Raw genomic sequence first — 8,315 nt, 5'->3', positions numbered from 1 at the left:
TTCAAATATGTAACAAACATTCACATACATTCACATACAATGACGAAACCTTCGATCGACTTTAAACCAAATACAGATTTTTTAACTTTCCCTAGCTATATGTTTACACAGTACGTACTGCAAAGTAACAAAATGCATTCACTATATCATTGTCATCATAATACCAGATAACTTCGTCTCGCACAAAACCTCCGTTGTTTAATAACTTTTTTGGGGTTTTGCGGGGGGGGGGGGTAAGTATTTACAGTCAAACAACATTAACAAGTCCATATGATAAAAGTGTGTATAACACATCTTGCATGCCAATAACTGAGTCAGAAAATAAAAGCATTTCATCATTTCATCAGCGTACATAAATAGACATTAAGTCTTAGATGCATGATTTTATTTTATTAGTTGTTAGTTGCTTTGAACTAGCTGTCATAAACTGCGAATATAATGTCCTTTTGCTGTTATGAAACAGAGTACCCGGCCACGTCTTCTCTGTGTAGTATTTCTATTTGTATCAATCTGATGAGTTAAGCCTTTTTCAACTGATTCTGTTTTTTATAGTTAGTTCTTGTGTTGTAATGATACACCACTGTCCAAGGTTAGGGGAGGCATCGGCTTAATTAAAACATTCCACATTACTTTCTGAGACATCAAGAGAAAACGAAAGAATCGTCGGTTTCAAATATACTCAATTCGACAAGTTCAAGAAGGTTTTTTTATTGGTCTGAAGATATTACAAACACCATAGTAGACACCGTGGTATTTGATTATTAAAAGTCAAACTTCGCTAAGAATCATCAAAGAATCATCAAGACAAGCTTTATAATGTCAAAGGACAAACTTCAATTCATCGTATTATAAAAGCGTACATTTGTAGGGTACAATAGATAATGCCTTCAACCATCACCTTAAACCACAGGTTAACCGGTTAATCAGTCGAACAATTATCAGAGTAAACGGTTAGGCAAAATTTAACGATTTGACAATTCTAGTTTGTGCAAATAAATATTGTATATTATCTAATTATGTAAAATGTAGACAAAGATGACATAATTCTGGTACGAACTTGAACCTAAAGGTTAAGCCTTCACTCTTTTGGGCGAGAGATAGTTAAATATACGAAGCAAATTGTATGTGCCGTGTGACAATTTGACTACGCCTATTTAATTGAGTCTATTGGCTCTGTCAAGGCGAAACAAAATTTATAATAAATTGCTTTGCTGAGAGCAGCCTAATACGACCGCCAAGGTCGAATTCTGAACAGTTCAAGCAAATATAGTGTGCGGGGAAAGGTAGGAAAACTAGCAATACTTGTCAATAAAAATGTTAATCGAACGAACCTCTACATGCGGCATTCGAACTCTGATAGGCTAAATATACATTATTTTGGCTGCATAGACCATACAGACACCGAGGCCTCTACCGCACCACAGATTACGTGTAAATTCCAAAGAGAACGAATAACATTTTCCAACTATTATTCTAATTCAAAACAATAAAGCGAAACCAACTAACAGGTCCAGGCTTTAACATGTATTGTAAGTTCAGAGCTGATTATGTGTGCCAAAGAGATACATGATATGAAAAATTATTTTATTTCACTTGAAGATATCTTGGATTCTCACTCTGTCTCTTTTATCAACTTCTGAAATTTAAAATAAAATAATGACAGGATGATATAAAAGATATGGTACATTAGTTAATTTATTATTTCAAGTTCATTTAAATTCTACAGAATCATGTAAAAGAACTGTTTTATACATCAATTTCTTCTATATAAAGATTGAAAACAGTTACTCTTCAATGAAATATTATTTTCCGTGCTGAAGACCTCACTTTGACCTATAATGGTTTACTTTTATAAATTGTGACTTGGATGGAGAGTTGACTTATTGGCAATCATACCACATATTTTATATCTATTTCAAATAAATACAAACTTCAAGAGTATCTCTTACCTGCAGTATTTCATGCACTGTCCACGATTTTCTGCAATTCAAAAAAAATAAAGAAGATCATGATTGCTATATTACCAGTTTTCGTATCTTAAACTCGAAGAAACATATAAAAAGTATTATATATATTAGGGAAAACTAAATCTTTTGAATATAAACTGCATTCTGCAATGCTTCAGTACATGTTAAATATTAGATTCCTGATACGTAGAAATGTTTAGATAATTTATTATGATTTTATTTTAAATCCTTATTATATATAAATCTCGTATAGTTGAACTTTTACATGCGTTATTGTATCGTAATGACGATGATGAAAATATAATGGATTTTTTGTATTGTCAATTCAGACTAAAAATGTACATCAATGAATAAATTTCATATTTATAAACGTTACATATAAATTTCATCACTTCAACAAGTGTTTAATGGTATTTTTCCACTAGAGACAGCTAGATTTTAATATCAAAAGCACGAGGCTTGCCGAGCTTTTTAGATTTAAATTTAATTGTTGAGAGTGAAAAAATATAAAAAAACAGAGTTACAGTAGTGGAGTCTGTTTGTTTCTCTTATGGTTTTTACTCTTCCTTTTCAAAGATTCGCAGAAAATTATGTTCTCTTTATGTGATGTCATCAGACATGGTCGTCTTCTTTCAAAACGTCAAGATATGAAATTCAGGAGAAACATGAAAATTTTACGTCATTATTAAATTTCTTCCAATCATTTGCTGAAAAAGTTTTTTCACACCGCTCACGAAATGTGAAAGACGATAACAATCAAAACCAAGGAGTAAACAAAGACTCATCAAACCAAAAGACGTTTACATCAACAGTTATAGATAATCAATAAGAAACAACACGAACTCCACTAGAAACCGGGAGTGAAATCAGGTGCTCCGAAAGGGTAAGCATTTCCTGCACCGTATACGGCATTCGTCGTGTTATTTCTTTGTTCAGTTCGGTAAGGATGGAAGGTTAGTATGACTGAGGAAGAATATCAGATATGATTTCTGACAAACTTTTGTCATAATGGCCAATCAGCTAATGATGGCGACCGTAACATTTCTTGTCTGAGTGATAACCTTAATTTGATTGATTTCAAGTCCTGTGTTAGCAACTTTTGAGAAAGCAGTATTCTTCGTTCAACAAAATCAACGTTCTTTGAGTTAGCTCTAGGGTAACGTGTCAATTGAGACACATATACTACATATGCTGATGCCGCCGGGATGTTGCTACACAGAAATGGAAAGTTGACTATAAGAAAAGGAAAATCATCCCGTTTGTCATAAATTTGGTATTTAACCTACCATCAGTAATCATTTCGAGAGAAAGGTCTAAATATGAAGCAGATTTATCTGTGTCGGTAGTATCTTTAATTTCAAGTTCACTGGATATATTAAATGTAAGTGATCACTGAATTTATTATTATTAAGAGACAGTACATCATCAATATACCTAAAGGCACACAAAATAGAAAAATAGTTGTACAACACTTACCGCCAGAACGCATGCATCTTCTCACACACCTTTCAGCTTTAATATAGAAATGATATTGTAAATTATATATGCAAACGTCAATCAATAAATATTCATAGAGACATTTTTGGTATACAAATGTTCAATGTGTTAGTTCCCTTGATTCATGTATTGTAACTACTGTTAGGAGAGGGGCGTAAAGGGGAATTGCACCAAAAAAAACGTAATAAAATTGCCATTTCACGATGAACGACCAATCAAAAACATTTACACGTTGATCTTGTTACCGATTTCACGAAACACTGTGAATAACGAACCTTTTTCAAGACTGCACATTAAAATGGCAAAACACGTTGCATGAAAATAACCCTTTTCCACCCTCTTAGGAATCTACTTGTTTTTGTTCTAACTATGAAAGCAATACGTGTATCAATAAAATATATGTCTAAGAGACTGATAGATAAAATTAAAATATAAAGGATCAATTTATTTATGTTACATGTCAAAGTCAAACGAACCTTGTGAATAAGCAAATGATAATTCATTCAATTTGAAACAACTTTGAATTTCAAAACCTAATAAAAAAGGAATCATGGTTAATTTGCTCGGTTCAACTCTCAAATACCAAAAACTTAGAGCATGCTGTTGATGTAGACGGAACGCGCGTCTGGCGTAATACAGTATAAGCCTGGTATCTTTATAACTATTCTACCGGATATACATTTTGTTTTTAATATATAATGATAGTAATTTACTTGTATTTATGACTACAAGTACATCAGGGTGTAATTGGGTTCACAATATAGAAAATAAAAAGCAACAAATATAAATAAAAGAAATGATTGGACAAAAAGAATAAAGAAACATGCATGACTAATTAAAGAATACATAAAGGGGGCCGTGCATCCAGACCCTACTATATCTATAAGTGTGTGAAAATAGCCATCAAGTTATATGGATAATTGACTTACCCCACATACAACGTCTGTAACATCTACGAAATTCAGATCCTACAAGAGCAAAATTTGAATTGTTAACCAAGATTAACACAATATTCTTTATCACTGTACATATATTGAAAATTGTATACTTTCACCAAAGCCATCGTTTATTTGATGCGTTTTCAAAGTATATACCAAAAACAAACGGGGAAATTAAACTTGTTATCCTCTACTCCTCCAAACTTCGAAACAGGTGTGACGTCATCCTTGCTACTCTACCTTGACTTTAATTTAGGGAAGCAAGATCGCCTATATTTCCGGAGTTTGCCAATGTTTCCGTTATTTTACCACTATGATTGTTGAAAACATTTCATATTCTAATGCTATTGTCACATGATATGTTTTCCATTAGTACGTTAATTGTCATTTTCTGATAGTTGTTCATCTGTATGAGAGTTATACAAGTATGAAGACATTTATAAGATGGAAGACCCATTGGTGGCCTTCGGCTGTTGTCTGCTCTATGGTCGGGTTGTTGTCGCTTTGACACATTCCCAATCTCCTTTCTCAATTTTATTATTTATAAGAGGACCATCCAACTAAACTACAATGTTATTAAATCACCTAAAGTTATCATTAATCATGGTGTTAACGTATAATTTAAAATGTTAATCACTATAACCCTGATCAACAAACAATATAATTTTCGTAATAGTACGAAAACTTACCTTCATAACGATTACAACTGTTACAGCTTTTACCATTATCTGTATGTATAAAATAGTATAAGTATCAACAAGTGTATATGTCAATATAAGTAGTAAATCGAATATTGAAATTGATGTAAGTATCAACTTTGCTTTACAATTAATCGAGAACTTTATTGACGTTCGAAAGCTCCAGATATACATGTTAATCCATTGGAATTATTCACTTTGAAAATGCGTAGAATAGTATTACGTTATCCATAATGTAAACAAAGGTGTTATAGAAAAATTAAATCATAAAAACGAGTATTATTTTATTTAACTAATTTCACCACTTAAAAAGAACGAAACTATAGATAATTGTTATCGTAAAATAACGACACTTATTTGTTAAACTTGTTTTATCATTTAAAAGGAACGAAACTATAGATGATCGTTATTGTATAAAACAAGTATTTTTATTAAATGAGGCCACAATTGTTTACCGATGTTCATATCTAGCAAATTGATCAAGAAGAGACAGATAAATGTCACAAACAAACACTGAGGGAATTACATGAACTCCAAAAGGAGGCTGACTCTATGCACCTACAGGGCGTCTCTTGCTATGTATACATGCACAAATCGCCATGCGAATTCATCAAGTCAAAATGTCAGTTATGGGGATTGGACACAATCTAGTATTATAGGTTAGACCCCTATACTAGTATTTAAAAAATGTATACGACTACGAATTCTGTCGCTAGTGAATAGAGACACCGACGCATAGTACTGATTAATCATTTTGTGATTGCAAAACGTATGTGTTGTCGATTTCAGTCATTCTAGTCACATAGTTTTTTTAAGAAAGGTTACACTGGCATGTACAATTAGGAAGATTCTATACATTTTAAGCAAAAGAAAAAAGTGAGAATGGTTCATAAAGCCTTTTTAAACTGTCAAGAAATAATACAAACAACGATATATACTAGTAGTCATAATAAATAAGTTATTACTTACTCTTCTGGCTCATGACTGTTGAGTAAAACTAGACAGTACGACTGTCCAAAAACTATTCAAAAAATGATACATACTAGTAGTTATAAAAATTAAGATATTACTTACTATGTTTGCTTAAGACCTGTTGAGTAAAACAAGACAGTACGACTAATACCAACAAGATTGAGAATAGTTTCATGACGTCACAATAGCTGGCTAAATAGATTGAATGTTCAAAAGCTTTACACAACTTATGATTAATTTTTTAGCAAGGGATAGTGTTTATTTACACTTAATTACTACTGCAACATCTTTACTTGTTTTTCTTGCTTCACTAGGTTTTGACACACAAAAATACAACATCACCTTACATTTACAAATTTGTCCTTGTCAACGCTCCAAGAACAACACAATAAATTTCATTTTTTGATATTCGAAACGCACTGACCTGATAAATGACATAAATGCGACACATGTGTGTACTGATTTACCGTACTACGGAATTTCTTTGTTTAATATTTGAACAAAACGTGTTTTTTTTTTGTTTTTTTTAGAAGGCAACACATGTGACATCGATTTTCAATGTAAGGATTGACAATTTCTTACGTTGAATTGTAGTATGAAAATTATTCCTTGTGTTGATATACATCACTGTTAGTATCATCTTTATTACGATTTCAAAGGTAATTGCCAATTATGTTAGTGACCCTGTAGTTAAAGTTTCAAAACTGACAGTATGCATTGTAGGGGCATAAATTAGCATTTCCAAATACGAGCAAAAGTAATTGAGCGTAATGTATACAATGTGTAAAGTTTTGAAATCTTTTAATTATAATCAATCTTTTAATTAGCTAATGAATGTTGATATCAATAATTATTTTGTTCATTACAATTGGTTCAAAGGCCTGTATACGATTGTCAAATTATCCTGCTTTGCATGAACATTTTTCAAGTTCAGAACCAGTGAATATTTGGCAAAGAAAATCAACATGTGTTTTAAGAGCGTTACATCAAAATCTGTAAATAGGCCATTGATATGTAATAGTGTATTCGACTGCACACATTCGATGATACCCTAGTCACTGAAAATTAAATTCGATATATAAATAAGTACGTCTGAGCCAGTGACAACTCTACAACAGATGTATCCATCGGATCACCAGCAGTGATGGTGATACATGGCTGTGTACATTATGTATATACAACTCGTTTAAACATCAACCCAACAATGTTAGATCTGTAAATTTGCTTTCGCAAATTTTTTGTTCTTCCCTCGCAAGAATTCGAACCCATGCTACTGAGATATCGTGACACCAAATCGCCTGCACTGTAGCCGTCCCGCTAGACCACACGACCACCTGGGCTTCATAAAAATGAAGCTTTCGGTGGCCGGGTGTTACCTTTCCACGTCAGTTTTAATCTAGCGTTGTACTACAGTACATGCTATATAAGGCATGAAGATGTTATTCTTACAGATCAGCTAAATTATCTATAGTAAAGGATCCTACAAATTAATGTAAGATACAGTCACAGAAAATAATTATAAGTACGTCTGAGCCAGTGACAACTCTACAACAGATTATATAATTCGTCTAAATAACAGTCCAAATTAGGCCGCTAGTTGTCTCGTTTGAATTGTTTTACATTTGTCATTTCGGGGCCTTTTATAGCTGACTATGCGGTATGAGCTTTGCTAATTGTTGAAGGCCGTACGGTGACCTATAGTTAATTTCTGTGTCATTTTGTCTCTTGAAAAGAGTTGTCTCATTGGTAATCATACCACCTCTTCTCTTTTATATGTGTTTAAACTTTGAATAAAAACATGTTGTTGATAAAAGAAGAATGTGTCTGAGGATACGAATGCTTAAGCCTCAAACAAACGAAAATATATATAGATGTGAATGTTGGTCATTTAGCTCAGGAATAACGGATCATCTGCATTTTGCTGCTTTTTGTTATATGTAATAGGTAATCTGTATATAAACAAACTACAGTTGTCACATTACCGTAATGCCACATCTTCTTATTCTGATTCTTCTATCTTAGGTAAGGGTGTGGACCAGTAATTTAGTAGTTGCTGTTTGTTGCTGTCTGTCATATTTTGTGTTAGTGTATTGTCTTTATCATTAATCAGGATGATTTGGGTCCTTTATAGTTTATTTTACGGCATGTGTTTCGGTCATTTATCGTCTACTCTATTATCCATGAAATCAAGATTGGAAAACAAGCTCTGAAATATTTTTTCAACTTGGAGATATATGTTCCAT

At 32.5% G+C, this 8,315-nt stretch overlaps 1 long non-coding RNA gene across 1 annotated transcript; it reads right to left on the bottom strand.

Moving 5' to 3' along the window:
- Positions 1-1,568: 1,568 nt before the first annotated feature.
- LOC139526130 (uncharacterized) lies at positions 1,569-7,138 on the bottom strand. Its single transcript, XR_011665141.1, has 5 exons — positions 5,092-7,138; positions 4,394-4,432; positions 3,444-3,479; positions 1,950-1,980; positions 1,569-1,636 (listed from the first exon to the last, which is right to left on the bottom strand). It is a non-coding gene; the product is annotated as an uncharacterized lncRNA (long non-coding RNA).
- Positions 7,139-8,315: the final 1,177 nt, after the last annotated feature.

Source organism: Mytilus edulis, chromosome 6 (genome assembly GCF_963676685.1).
Source record: "Mytilus edulis chromosome 6, xbMytEdul2.2, whole genome shotgun sequence".
Classification (NCBI taxonomy): domain Eukaryota; kingdom Metazoa; phylum Mollusca; class Bivalvia; order Mytilida; family Mytilidae; genus Mytilus; species Mytilus edulis.
This window is presented reverse-complemented; position numbering and strand designations above follow the sequence as displayed.